Source organism: Odocoileus virginianus, chromosome 24 (genome assembly GCF_023699985.2).
Source record: "Odocoileus virginianus isolate 20LAN1187 ecotype Illinois chromosome 24, Ovbor_1.2, whole genome shotgun sequence".
NCBI classification, from domain to species: Eukaryota; Metazoa; Chordata; class Mammalia; order Artiodactyla; family Cervidae; genus Odocoileus; species Odocoileus virginianus.
The window spans coordinates 23,704,285-23,719,047 of NC_069697.1; positions in this window are offsets into that span (position 1 = coordinate 23,704,285).

Sequence of the window (14,763 nt, forward strand, 5' to 3'; positions counted from 1 at the left end):
CCCTACTGGGGAAACAGGCCGTCTGTGGATCCTGGCGAGTTGGACTTGGACATCAGCACAGCTGGGGAGGTCCGGTACAGAGAGGGGATACTGGAAGGGAGAGGACAACCAATCAGAAAACACTTTGGATTATTTTGGCCAGGAAAGGCAAGAGAAATGAAGATCACGAGGATCCCTAAAAAGAGGCCTTGTCAAGATGGGGAAATAAGATGTGGAAAAGGGGCTGGAGGCTTGGATTCTTTAGCTAAAAGGAGGAAAGTTAAAGCACCCACTTTCTCCCATGAGGACAGAACTTGTTAGGTTTAGCTGCAGCAGGCAGAATGGTGGTCAGACATCAGGAAGGACTTCCCCATTTGGAGTCAGACCTGCGGGGGTAATGATACCCTGTACTCAGGAGCTGGAGGCGAGTTACCCGAAACCACGGAAGTCCGTCAAGGGTGGCCGGGTTGGGAAAGGTAATGTAGTTTCAGAGTTAGACATAGTTGGCAGAAGCGTAGGTGGAGGCAGCCGCCCTTCCCCGACGGAAGCGGCTGCAGGACCCAAGGGGTAGGCGGTGTCCGGCCAGGTGCGCTCAGTCTGACCGCCCACCGGGAGAGACTCTGGGTGGCTCTGCGACCCGCCCCCGCCTGGGGCTTGCTGGGAGCCCTCCCCCTGCCGGGAGGGGCGAGCTGTCTCTGGATGAGTCCAGGTTAAGAGTCTCGGACTTCACGCTTGCGGCACAGATCTCCACGAAGGTCTGCACACTGCCTCTTGCTGCACCTCGGCCCTCCGCGCCCCGCCCTTCGGTGCGCTCAGAGCACTTCCTTAAGTGGCCTCTCTCTACCCCTGGGAAAGGGGGGCTTGCCCTGCGCGTGCCAGCCGGACTAGTTTTCCTCTTGGCCCTCTAGTTTGTTTCCCTGGGTGATCCTTCATCTGTGAACAGTGACCACACGTTGACTAGCACATAGTAGGGACATGAATGGAGAAGGAAATGGCAACCCACTCCAGTATTCTTCGCTGGAAAATCCTATGGACAGCGGAGCCTGGAGGGCTACAGTCCACGGGCTCGCAAGAGTCAGACATTACTTAGCGACTAAACCACCACCACCACCAAGAACATCAAGTATAGCCTTGGGGTGGAGGCCTGGATTTAAGTCTTGTACTTACTAACCATATGACCGCGGTTTGAAGCCTCCATTTCCCCATCTGTGAAATGGGGATGTACCCGTCTTGTTCACTTTCCAGATCTGGAAAAAATGGATGAGAAAGTATTATTTTACGTAAATTGTGAGCTATGGAAGTTCAACCCAGAACCGGCTGTCTCAGACCTAGGATCTATTATTCCAGGGCGAAACCCCATGTTCCTGCGGAATTCTGGGTGTAACCCAGCGGGAGAGATGGAAGACGACTCCCCTATTGCAGCCGCGGGTCCGAGTTTCCAGGATCGGCCCCCAGCAGAGGGCGCCCGGGCCCGCGAGGCCAACTCAATACGGCTAACTCCAGATCGGGCCTGCCTCCTGCGCGCCCTCTGCTGGCGACAGGGAACACCGCCGCGCGGCCCCTCCCCTGTGCCCACCCATTGGGCGGGTTTCTGCTTGTCTCTGGTCTCATGTCCACGCCCCCTGCTGAAGCCGTGCTGAACCCAGACATCTGACCCTCCAGCCAGGCCTGGCCCAGAATCCCCCTATTTCTCAGCTCTGTGGAGGAGGGTCTGGCTCTTCCCCACCCCTCAAAATTGTGGGTGGATCAAAGTCCTAGTCCCAGGTTTCCTGCCCTTCTCTCTACCCTCGCTGGTGGGATGGCTGTGGGTGGTGAGGAAAATCGCTGCAGCCTGAGGCTTAGAGTCTCTATACTCAGACTCATGGAGGCTTGAAATCTAAACTGCCTGCTCCCAGCTTCCAGACCACTACCTGGTCCTGACTTGTCAGACCTTCGGGATCTCTTAGCGGGGACATGCTTCATTCACCCTTATAACTGGACCCTCTGCTATCGTCTCTCTTCTGCGCCTTCCATATTCTCTTTCCAAAGGGCAGGTCACTATCCTACTTAAACCTCTCCTAGCTCCTCACTACCTGCAGGAAAAGGTTTAGACTCCTGCTCAGGCCACCTCCATCCTTGATAACTCTCCAAGCAGCTCTCGATCTTCCGTGTCTCTGCACTACTTTCCATTCACACTTGGGGAGAGTAGGAACTTTCCCCTCAAGGCTGAGTTCAGATGTCCCCTCTTTGTTTTTCTCTGACACCCCCAGGCAGGATGTTTCTGTGGTCCTGTGGATTTTATATACTTTTTAAAAAATGGTACTTAAGGCAGAGGGAATTATCTATTTACAAGTCTGTTTTCCCCCATAGGAACTTGAGTGCCTTTAGGGCAAGGTTTGGTTATTTGTCCTTGCACATACTGGTAGCCTACCACAGGTCTGAACTTACAGTGAATGGCCCCAGACATCAGAGAATCCGTGTTTTGTGTATGCCCCTCTGCCTGGAATGTGGCAGATAGCTCTGCCTATTTAAAGACTGGCTGGATATGCCAATCATCTCCCTCCTAGGGGCCGGATTCTGCCTCCCTTCCCAGTCCCCAGGAGATCAGCTGTCCCTATTTTCTCCCATCCCTATTGGGAGGGGGTTGGTCCAGACTCTGTAGGTTCTAGAAACTCAATTCTAAGTCCTGTGCAGAGCTATGTTTCTCAAGAGCCCAGAAATAGATGATAGAGGGAGACTTCTCCCCTCTGCAGAGTCCCGGAGACACCCCACAGATTCTTGGACCTCACCCCAAGTCAGCCCCCTTCCCACCCCAGGACTCACCCGATCCTTGCTTGTCTAGCCTGGGGCTTGGGGGCAACATCATAAATTTGGGAGACAAGAGGCGAGATAAAGATCATTTGTTGAAAATGGTGTCATCGATCATGTGCTGGAGAGAATACATCCAAGAATTCCCCAAACCTGGGTGTTTGGCTCCCCATCCCCAACTCGCTGTTATGGTCTCCTCTCCTCCTCCCCAAAAAGTGTCCTTCCCCCTCCCCCACAGCCCCAACCTCCCTAATCAGCTCCTTCCAGGGCTTGAGGTTGCCTGGTCAGTTTGTTGCAGCCCTTCCCATCTGCATTCTCAGAAAGCCCTCAGGCTGTCTCTTCTCCTACCTTGGGAGGATCTCAGGATGAAGAGGGACCATCCCCCCATCCTTCCTTACTCACATTAATGATCACATTTCTGAAAGAGCCTGGAGGGGAGATTCCCAAACTCCTAGTTGCAGAGTTTCAGGTTGAGGATGAACAGATAAATAATGACTTGCCAAATTAATTAATTATTTTATTAGCCTGAGTAATTATTAATCAGGTCATTAATCACCCAGCTGTGCACTATGAATAGTAATTGTGTGGTGGGGGTGGGGGGGCAGCAATGGAGCAGGTTATGGCTTTAAAGGCTGATGATGTCTGGACCTTCTCCTGGTCCTTGGAAAATTTGGGGAGGTTTATAGACCCCATCGGAGAAGGCAATGGCAACCCACTCCAGTTCTCTTGCCTGGAGAGTCCCAGGGACAGCAGAGCCTGGTGGGCTGCCATCTATGGGGTTGCACAGAGTTGGACACGACTGGCGCGACTTAGCAGCAGCAGCATAGGCCCCATCATTTACCTCCCTGGCCCCTACTCATGCTTACAGATTAGGAGTTGAAGGGGATCTACCTGGATTCCTTTTTTGGCAAGGGCAGGTACCAACTTCATCCTTCTCTTCCTGATTTCCAGAGTTCAGGTGGAGGCAGGACATGGCAGCCCAGGACGTGCACACAGAGATGACATGAAAGTGAGAACTTGCACTTATGAGGATGTGTGAGTGTGAGTGCGTGTGAGTGTGTATGGACAGGGTGAAAATGCAGGGGGCCCTGGTAGGGAGAGGGAGAGGCAGAAAGACAGAGACAAGTCCTTAATGTGCTGGAGGTCCCTACAGCCCTTGTCTGTTGGGTCAGCTGATACAGAAGAGTGATGCTGGGATTGACTCAGAGTTTTGGAATGATGCTTTGGAATGGGGTGGATGCCACCAGAGAGGAGGAGCAGTAAAGGAGGTAGAGACCAGAAGAAGGAGAAAGGGAAGGTGAGACAGCAAGGAGAACGGGGGAGGAAGGAAGGGAGGGTGCAGAGGGCTGGCTCTCTACCTTTGAACTTGGAGCCCCGCTGACTCCAGTATTTCATATTTTTTTCTTGTTGGGGTATCTGACGATTCCTTCTGTGCCTTCTTTTCCATACCACCCACCCTACTCAGGTGCTTCTCTCTCCTGAGGTTTGGAGTGGGCCTCAGCTTCTGAATCTTCCCCCTTGGCTATTTCCCGGGACTCTGCCCACTGCCCTGTGGGGCTGGAGGGAGGGGAGATGTGAGGATCAACAGAAAAGGCAAAGTGGTGGCAGATGACACTTGCCCTTGACACCAGGAAGTCATTCTCTAAGTTTCATTTCCATCTTTCTTGCTACGTCGACTCACATTCATGGTGGTGCCCCATCAGTGAGCAGTCAGCTCTTGTCCCTCACGCTGTCCCTTCCCCAGGCCTCCTCCTCCCTGGGCCAGGTGTTCCCGGGCCCCTTCCCTTCATGGCTTTCTTGGGAAGGGGTCAGTGATCATGTTTTTAACGACCCCAGGTCCCTCTGTCATAGTCCATTTCACTTTCTGTTTATGGTGGGTTTCACTCTTTATTTACTGTAGTCCTGCTTTGTTTATGACCTGCTTAGGGTCAGTTTCAGTTCTGGAGCTCCAGTTTCTCTCCCATGCCCTGTGTTTATTCCTGCTCTTGACATCCTCTCTGCAGGCCCTTCCTCAAGACTCTTCTCTGAAAGGGGTGGGGAGGGGGCCCTCGCAGGCTCAGCTCCACCTGTCTGGGGCTCAGGCTGCTCTGAGGATATGGGACCCACACTCCCGAGGCCCTGGGCTGTGGGCACCCCTGCTCAATGTATCCTCTCAGCAGAGCTCTGGGGGTGGGCAGGGGGTCAGGCACAGGGGCAGCTTCTGACAAGACAGAGCCTGTCATGAGATAAACACAAACACGGGGCCTGGAACCCAGCCTCTTGTTTGGAATTCTTGACAGTTGGGTTGGTGGTGGGGTAGGGAGGGGGTAGTTGGTGGGAAAGGAATTGAAAGAGGGGAGAGCAGACCTCCTGATGTGTCTGGAGACTCAGAAAAGGGGGACTGTAGCCCTGCAGGCCTTGACATTGCTCAAGGACTCGTTGCTGATGACTTTGAGGAGAGGTCTAGTGTCCAGAGTCCCTGGAGGTTGAGTTCCCTTCTGAGGAAATTGCCCAGTGGTGGGCAGGGGCCAGGGAGCCAGAGGAGGGGGGATCCATAAATGTTCAGTGCCTGGGGGCCAGGAAGGGTAATGCTGTGCATCCTTAGCCGTGGTTGCAAGTTCTTCCTCTGGCCCGACTTCTGTAAGGGACTGGGGGAGTGGACAGGAGGGCGGGAGAGTGGAGGAGGCTGGGTTCCTGGCTCTCCCCTCCCGATCTCCCTGGGAGTTGTTCATCTTCAGCCAGGTTCTGAGAGTTATCTGGAAGACACTCCAGGGAACCAGCTCCAGCTCCGCTGGAGTCTTTATCTTGCCTGCAGACAGACTCAATTAACCTCTTCCCATCCTTGGAGTGTGCGAGAGGGCGTCCTTCTCCCATCCCTAATGCCCCCGTTTCTGTGTGTCTCTGGAGGTATGTGGTCCCCTAGCCCTCGCTGTCTTTGGTGGGCACGTCTCTGGAAAGGAGCTGTCTTACACTTTCCTTCGCTCCCTTCCCCTCAACTCTCCCTGCATCACTGGGAAGCCCTTCTAGAAAGCCTTCCTTCATCCCTCCTCTTCCATTCAGCTTCATCCACCCAAACTTTTCCCTAGAATACAGATGTTCCAGTCCTTGACTCCTGCTCCGAGCCCTCTCTGGGTCCTATTGCCCTTGGTCTTTTTCTGGGTTCCATAGAGGTTGTCCGGTACTTGCTGCACCGGAGCAACCTCTCCACCTCCTGGTGCCTCTTTCCTCCCAAAGCCCCTGGTGTTTAGGCCCCCAGGCGGGGGAGGAGACTGCAGTTCTGCCCACCGCCAGCAGAGGGCAACACACCCAAGCCCAGGCGGAGGGTGTGGAGGCTGAAGGGCCTGGCCTGGGGCCCAACCTGCTAGTAGCACAGAGGGACTGGCTTGAAAATAGAATTAGTGGAAACTTTCTAGGACCACTGAATGGGGTGGGACTCTCTAGTTCTTTGCCTCATTTACAAGTTCTGTAATAGCTAATAATATCAGCTACCATTTGGAGCAGATGCTTTCTTTATAATATGTCAAGTTCTCAAAATAACCGTGAGGTACTGTTATTTTCATCTTACATAATGGTGAACTGAGGCTGGGGAAGGTTAAATCATGGGAAATCATGTGTCCAAGGAATTGGCAGAGCTGGGACTCGGTCCTCGTGGGGTGGCCCAGGCCCAAGAGACTGCTTCCTCCCCGCAGACATGCAGTAGGAGCTTGGAAGGAGTCTGGAAGGGGCCCTTGTGGCGCCCACCCAGCCCCCTCCTTCCGGCGCCCAGCAGGGTTCAAAGGAGGGGTTGGGAGGCTGGGCGGGGGACCCCTGCCCTCACAAGCCTCCCTCAGCCTGGCCAGATGCCTTTGGGGCCTGGAGACAAGGGCTGGAGAATGGGGCTGCCATAAACAGTGTCCAGCAGCACCGAGAGGCTGTAAAACCAGCCCGGCAGAGGCTGGAATGTGGAGGGATCCAGGAAGGATTTTCCGGCGGGTCTGGCCTGATAGCATCTTTGGGGCCCTGGGGTCAAAGGGGAGCCCGCCTTCCACCCCTCCCTCTCCCGGCCATCCTGCTGCTCTTTCCTTTCGCCTCTCCAGCCCCTCCTCTCCCACGTTTCTGTAGCTGCGTCCACGAGTCTCTCCCTCTGTTTGGTCCTTCTCAGCTCCTTCCTCTGAGGGGTGGGTCAGCCCCTACGTGAGCCCCGTTGGCCATGTAATGAGGTGACTTTGCCTTGTTCCCCAACTGTGAAGTGGCAGGTCATGCTAGATGGGGTAATATGTGTAAAGCGCTTAAGACCCTGCCAGGCTCATATGAAGTGTCTGTGCTAATATAATAAATATTAGTATGTCTGGTATTTATTTCTGTTTCCCGTCTCTGTTCCTCGCCCAGGGGTCCGAATTAGCCAATGGGTTTTCTTGGCCTCATTTTTTTTCTCAAGCTTTCATCTGGATCCTGGAAGGGAAGCAACGGAAGGGGAGGTGACTCTAAGGACTAGGGTGCCGGCTGGACCGCCACGTCCCACCCCTGCAGGCCCTGGGTCTGGCTCCGCAGGCCAGGCAGCCATCCCTTCTTTGGCCAGGAGGGGGCAGCAGACACCTGACTGTGCTGCCTGGGAAGGGGTGTGCCCCAGCTCACCTGGCCCTGTGGAGGGAAGGGGCGGGAGGGGCCTTGCGAAGAGCCCAGTGTCTGCCGCCTGGCTAGGCTGATTCCAGAATGCCTCCATCTGGCCTCTGGACCTGTGTGTGTGTGTGTGTGTGTGTGTGTGTGTGTGTGTGTGTGTGAGGGTGAGGGTGAGGTGGGGAGGGGCGAGTGCTGGCTGCCCTGCGGTTACCCATGTTGTGATGTGTAGGGGGAGGGCGGGCAGGTGTGTGTTTTTCAATGGAGCAGAACCGCCGAATCAGAATGTTCAGAGACTGTTTAATGGCCCGATCCTCTTCTTCAGATGAGGAGGCTGAGGGCACAGAGAAGGCAAGCTACTTGTTAAGGCGCGCACACCAAGTTTGCGGCAAAGCTTTCAGACTCTTGCATGCTAAGTATCTTCAGTCGTGTCTGACTCTTTGTGACCCTGTGGAGCTGTAGCTCTCCCAGGCAAGAATACTGGAGTGGGTTGCCATGCCCTCCTCTGGTGGATCTTCCTGACCCAGGGACTGAATCAGCATCTCCTGCGACTCCTGCTTTGTAAGTGGACTCTTTATCCGTGAGCCACCAGGGAAGCCCCTTCAAACTCTTACCCTGGTGCTATTACTAGTGGGTGTTTGTGTATCAGCATGATCTAGGCACACATACAGTCTCATTCAGAAATGAGGCTTTGGAGCAAGTGCCTGCTCCGTCCCTGGGCATGGCGGCTGCTGGCAGTGGTCCAGTCCTCCCCTTCCTGACTCCCCTTCCAAGAGGTTCTGACCCAGCCTCTTCCTCATGACCCAGCAGGGTGAAGAAAACTAGGTTTCTGGACATCAGAGCCCTTGCAATAATAGCAGTAGAAATATTTGTCGAGGGACTTTCCTAGTGGTCCAGTGGTTAGGACTCCTTGCTCCTAGTGAAGGGGGCACAGGTTTGATCCCTGGTTGGGGAGCTAAGATCCTGCATGCTGCACAGTGGCCAAAAAAAGATTATTGAATAAAAAAATGAAAAAAAAATTATCAAGTAGTTATTGCCACATGCATCAGATCATTCAATTACTTAGTCCTTCAATAACTACAGGAGAAGCGCTCTGACTACTCTCAATCTACATGTGAGGCAATGGAGGCACAGCAAAGTTGAGTGCCTTGCCTGAGATCACACAGCCAGCAGGTAACCAGGCTGTCCCAAGAAAGCTCCAAGCACTAAGGATAATGTATCATAGGATGGTGCAAGCCCTAGTTCCAATAACTAGGAAGCAATGACTGCTTCCTCAGGCTACCGCGGGCCAAGCACTGTGCCAAACACTTCTCATTCCATGTGGACCCCAGCCCTCCTGATGACCCTGTGAAGGAAATTTTTTCATCACTTTGCAGGGGAGGGAACAGTAGGCATAGGAGCTGGGCCTGAGTGGATCCATGTGAAACCCACGTGTTTGGCCATCTGCTGCTCTCAAACCTTACATCACTTGGGGATCTTGTTAAAATGCAGATTCTTGGGAACTCCCTGGCTGTCCAGTGGTTTGGACTCCATGCTTTCACTGCCAAGGGCCCAGGTTCAATCCCTGGTTGGGGATCCAAAATCCCACAGGCCACTTGGCATGGCCAAAATAATGCAGATTCTGGTCCAGTCGGTCTGGGGCTGGGCTTGAGATGTTGCATTTCTGTAAGCTCCTTACCGCAGTGTTGAGGTTGCTGATGCGCGATCACATGTCAGTCACTGAGGGTCTGTGGGTCCTCGAGGTCCTGGCATGATGGGCTCACTCTGGGCCTCAGTGTCCCCATCTGAGAAGAAGAGGCACGGATGCATCTGGACTCTGAGTGCAGACTTTTTCTCTTCCCCACCACTGCCTTATACCATCTCTACGCACGTGGCATCACTATCTCTCGGAGTGGAGGTGGAGGCGATCTTGAAGTCCTCCCGGTGTGCCTCCTGTGCTTTAACAGGTGGGAAAACTAGGGCCCTAGTGAGGGGAGGTTTTTTCTGACAATTACAAAGCACATTCATGGCAGATCCGGAACAAGAACGCACATGCCTGCCTTTGTCAGGTACCCCGCACTCCTCCTGGAGGGGGTCCTCAGTGCTCTGGGAATCTGCAGGGAAGCTCAGCCGCTGGGCAGTGGCTGTGTGATGAGTGATGAGTCCGTATGACGGACAACAGCATCAAAGGGGAAACTGAGGCAGATGGAGGCAAGTTGCCCTCCTTGCATGGGTGCCATTGTGTATGTTTTGCTTTCTCTCTTTTCTTCCCCTCTGACCCTTGCTGTCTTTGCTGTCACTAAGCCCTGGGGGTTCCTAAGCTCACGCCATCTCTAGTTGACTCTCTCCAGTCCATTACCAGCCTGCCAGCACACGACTGCGGGAGTGATGGTAGGTGGTGCTGACTAGCTTCCTTGGACCACCCTACTGTCTTCTTCTCCTGCTCAGTCGGATCTTTCCAGTCTGTGTCCACCTGGCCTTCTGCAGCAGGAGACCTTCAGAGTGGACAGACCCCCTGAGGTGGACCATGCGAGTCTTGCCCCACTGGCATTCAGGTTGGTCCCTCTCTTGGCCTTTGGCTGCGGAGTAGGGGTGGAACACCCATTACACTTGGTCTTTTCATGCCACCAGCCCTGCCTGGTCTCCCGAGCCGGCTCCTGACCTCGCGTGTTTACCTGGAGGACAAGTAGGCCAGCTGCTCATGGAGCAAGCCCCAGAAGCAGAGCTGGGTCCTGCCCCTCTCTTGGCCCTGGTTGGGGCTGGCTCTGGAAAACTGGCAAGGGAGCTGGTCCCCGCTCCCTCTAAGACCCAGACTGGAGGGAACAGGAGCCAGCAGATTAATTCCTGGCCTCTTCCCAGGGACTCCGAGGAAGTTCCTGCCCCCAGGGTGGAGGTTAGAAGAGACTGACTAATAGAGTTGTTCATTCTACAAAATGTTTATTGAACGCTTCTTGTATGTTAGGTGCTGGGATGGACATCAGGGACTCAGACCCAACTCAGGTCCCAGTGAGGCCAGAGCCCTTGGACACAGGTCAGAGAGGGGACAGAGAACCCCATGAGTCAGGACCAAGAGGCAAGGCCAGGAAGACCTTTCCTGGAGTCTGCATCCAGAAAGAAACGAGAAGTTCTCCCTGACTGCACGTGTGGGGACCGTGTGGGTGTGCAGATGGCAACCTGGGCAGGTTGCTTGGCCTCTCATTTCCCTCCCCTGAAAAATGACAGTGCAAGGTAAGTCAGCAGTTCTCAGATGTTGACTCAGAATGTCCTGAGGGCTGGTTAGAATTCACATTCCTGGGTCCCTTTGATCCACAGGCTCTGGGGTCAGCACCTACCTTGTTGCCCTAAGGCCATAATGGTTTGATGGATGGACAGGTGATGGGGGGCTTCCCTGGCAGCTCAGGGGAAAAGAATCCATCTGCCTATGCAGGAGACGCAAGAGATGTGGGTTTGATACCTGGGTCAGGAAGATCCCCCTGGAGTAGGAAGTGGCAACCCACTCCAGTATTCTTGCCTGGGAAATCCCATGGACAGAGGACCCTGGTGGGCTACAGTCCATGGGGTTGCAAGAGTCGGACATGACTTAGTGACTAAACAACAACAACAGGTGATGGGGGTGGAGTTGGAAGGCTGTGGGGTCTCCCAGGGCCCCTCCTGCCTTTTGCTCTGATTCAGTCACCAGTGGGCACCTGGGAGGAAGCCACTGGGCTGCATTCATGGAGAGTCCAGGCAGGTCCTGTCGCTCCCATCTCGGTGAACAGGGAGTAGATGGAAGCCCAGAGCGGTTAGGATCAACAGTCCTATCACAGGTCCTCACCGCGGCAGGTCTTCGGCTCTTGTTTCCACTGTGTTCATTTTTCTTCTTTTTCATGGAAAAGATGTTTCCCTTTTCCATTTCCTGACCTTTTCTCTTGCTCTGCCTTTCCTCTCTCTCCCTATCGTCTGCAGTTTGTAATAATCTAAAATATTTTCAGACTCATCAGTCTTTTTCTGGAAAGTCCTCCCTGTCTTCTGCCCCAAGGCCTCCTTCAGAGGGAGTTCATAATCTCCGTTCCTTCCTCATGGGTGGGGAGAAGAGTCATAAACCCCACCTTCCTGAGGGCCACCTGTCCCACCTACCTCCCCCTTGCCTCCTGCTCCCTCCCTCTCATTCATTACCAACCCCCTTCCCCAAACCCGCTTCCTCCTGAGGTTTCAGAAGTGTTTGTTTAGTTCATAACAACACAGAGTAATCCCTAGGGAGAAATCTTCTCTGATCCCAGCAGGAAGGATCGAGGTTAGATGCTTGGAAGGACTTCCAACTAGCTAAAGAGAACAGTCCTGAAAGAAGGCTGTGGATCCAAGGGGTAAGTCCTAGGCTTATGACCCTCTCTCTCCCTTTCCCCACTCCCCACTCTTCACACCCCCCAAGCCCCTGTTAGGTTGAGTCTGTACCAATCCTCTGACCTCTTCATTGACACTGGTGTGGGGGTGGTAGTGGTCTTGGGCTCCTCAGGGTCCCATTGAGGATGAGGGATGGGCCAGGGCACCCTCCCAACCTGGCCTTGGCCATGGTCCTTGCTCTGGACCTATGCCCTCACCACCCACTCCAATATCCCTCTCTTTCTCAGGACGGGGGCAGCAGAGAATCTGTGGGAGCCACCTCTCGGGAGACCGCTGTGTGTGCCGTTACATCTGTGGAGCCAGGAGTGTGCGTGGCTGTTCCTGTGTGCGTGCCTGACTGTACTTACGAGGTTTTGCATTAGCCCTTCACACGGGGCTGCAGAGACACTTTGGCCTCTGTCCACACCTTGTCCCTGGGGTTAACTGGGGGGGTGTGATGAGCTCAGGGCTGCAGAGTGGGTCTCTCCAGAGATGGGGCACTGGAAGCTGCCTCCCTGAGTCGGGCTCCAGGGTCTCCAACCCCGCCATCCCTGGGGATCGCGGCAGGCAGAGCTGCCTGTCCTGCCTGCGTGTGACCACAAGGGGGCTCTGGGATCAGGTTTTTCTCCTTTCCAGCGGAGCCGCAGGGATTCCCAGCAGCGTCGGCGCCCTGGGCTTTTCTGGAAGTGCCGACCATTCTCCTGCAGCTGCCGCTAAGGGGTCTCTGCCAGGCTGGGAGGCCACTGGAGGGGCACACCGCCTTTGCCCTTCATCATCCAATTCTGTCAGGAAGTCTTCAGCCGTCTACCCTCCATTCCTCTTGCTTTGAGGCATAGAGATGGGGCTGAGTGAGTGAGCCCCATCTTCCTTTTTTTTTGTATTGCCACTCCTCCCTTCGCAGGCTTAAAGTGAAGAACTTCCTCTCTTCCCCATCCCCTGACCATTAGAGCGCAGACTCTGCTCTGTTACAGCCGAGCACTGGACAGGCAGCAGCAGCAAAGATGTAAGCTAGACATCAGGAGGGACTTCCCGACCAAGAAAGGCACAAGTCACTGGGTTGGATATCTGAGCGAGGCTAGACACAGGGAAGTTGCCCGTTCATCTGGGAGGAGGCTCTGGTTCTGTGGGAAAGGGGGAAGTCCTCTGTGATCCCACGCTCCCACCTTACTTCCCCAGTAAGGCTTTGAGAGGAGGGCTGGGTACCATACCAGTGCCTGCCCCTGGGCATCCGAGAACCACAGAAGTTGCTGGATCCTTGGACTTTGGGGATGGGGAAGAGCCCTGTGAAGGGTCATTCATAGGAAAACATCTGAACTGATCTCTCCATTGCCGTGATCACTGACGGGGGAAGGAAAAAATGACAGCAGATTAAACGTCATCGACCTACTAGGCAGACTTCACTGATGTAAGTTTGGGGAGGGGCCCTTCCTGCAGTGGGAGATGGCCCTGCACTTCAAGCTCCTCCATGGAGTGTGGAGGTGACTGGTACCCCCTGTCCTCTGCACCTCGACTTGCCATGTGGGGCGTGAAATGTCATCTGCCCCTCTTTCTCGTGTGTCTTCAATGCCGAGAGGGCCCTGGGGTTGTGGAGAGAGCAGAGTTTTGGGGTTCGACCCCAGTGCATGAAAGCAAATGGGGTACCTCTCTGCTTCAGTACTCCCAACTGTAGGATGGGAATAACAGCTCCCGCAGCTCAGGTGAGCTTTGTGAGACAAGGTGTGTGAAGGGACTTGGGGGCAGAAGCACAGCAGGTGCTCCTGTCCGCCCCTCGCCCCCTCCCACCAGCCTCACTTGTTCTTGGGCAGGAGAGATGTTCCTGGCTGGGAGAAAGGGACCAAACATGATACTAGGGCCACAGGCGGGGTCTATGTTGGACATGCTTGAGGATCAAAGGCTTGGTCTCCCCGCTTCTCCTCCCTGCTCTTCTCCCCTTTGCCCCCTCACCCCACCTCTTTTCTTCCTGTTCCCAATCCTCCCCTCAGCTCTATTTCTCTCTTCCTCCACCTTTCTCTCTCCTTGAGGCATTAAGCTAGGTGAAAGGGATTGTTTAGAAAACTAAGAAACGCACATCCTGTACTCCTGGACCGTCTCCTGGGACTTCTTTTGCACGTGGTTCTGACTCCTTGGTCTTTTTTGTTGACCTCCCCAAGAGGTTGATGCTTCTGTTCATGGGCCTGGGCTGCGGAAGGAAGAAAGTGATGAAATCTGGTCCAATTAAACACTGTGCGCTCTGTGGAAAGAGCTGAACAGGATGTGGTGACCCCTGCCCTTGAAGGATTCGCAGTTAAGGAGGGAGGCTGGGACGTCAGCACGATTATGGCAAGTACTGCCTCGGAGGCTTCAATATGGTGCTAGGGAGCCATGGAGGAAAATCAGGGAAGGCTTCACTGAGGAGGTGATTAGTTGAGTTGGGTTTTGAGGGATGAGCTGGAGTTTTCCTACTTCATAAAGGGGTGGGAAGAAAGGCAGACCTTTCAGGGGGACTCAACATGGGCAAAGACATATTGCTAGGAAAGGGCATGGAGAATTCAGGGAACTGCAGTAGTCCTCTGTGGTGGAACCCTGGAAGATTTTGGGAGACTAAAATCCCAATCTAGGAGAAGTTAAGCAATAAGATCCAGTGGTTTGCTCACTGACCAGAAAAGAGGGTTCCCAGAACATGGCACTGCTCCCAGATAAATGAATGACAAGGAGAGGGTACGACAAGGAACACTGAGAGGGTGTCCTGGGCTCAAACTTCCTCCCTGCTTGCTGCCTATATTGCCTATACTGGGAAACTTAACTGATTCTGGGTCTCAGTTGCCTCTTCTATAAAATGGGATAGTGATGCATTGTCTACTTGAAAACCAGTAAGACAAACCATGGGGTTTCTTGAAGTGCCTTCCAGTATTGAGAAATGTAATTTTATGATCCTTCTGGGCTGTGTGATCAGTGAGGTCTTCATGGAAGAGGAGAGGGCTTAGTGCTTGGCCTTGAAGGATGCTAATATTGAGTTAAACACAGAGGGGTGGGGAAGGCTGGGGGACATGTGGGGACAAAGGTCAGAGGCAGGACAGTGAAAGTCATGTCTGAAAGACCATGTGT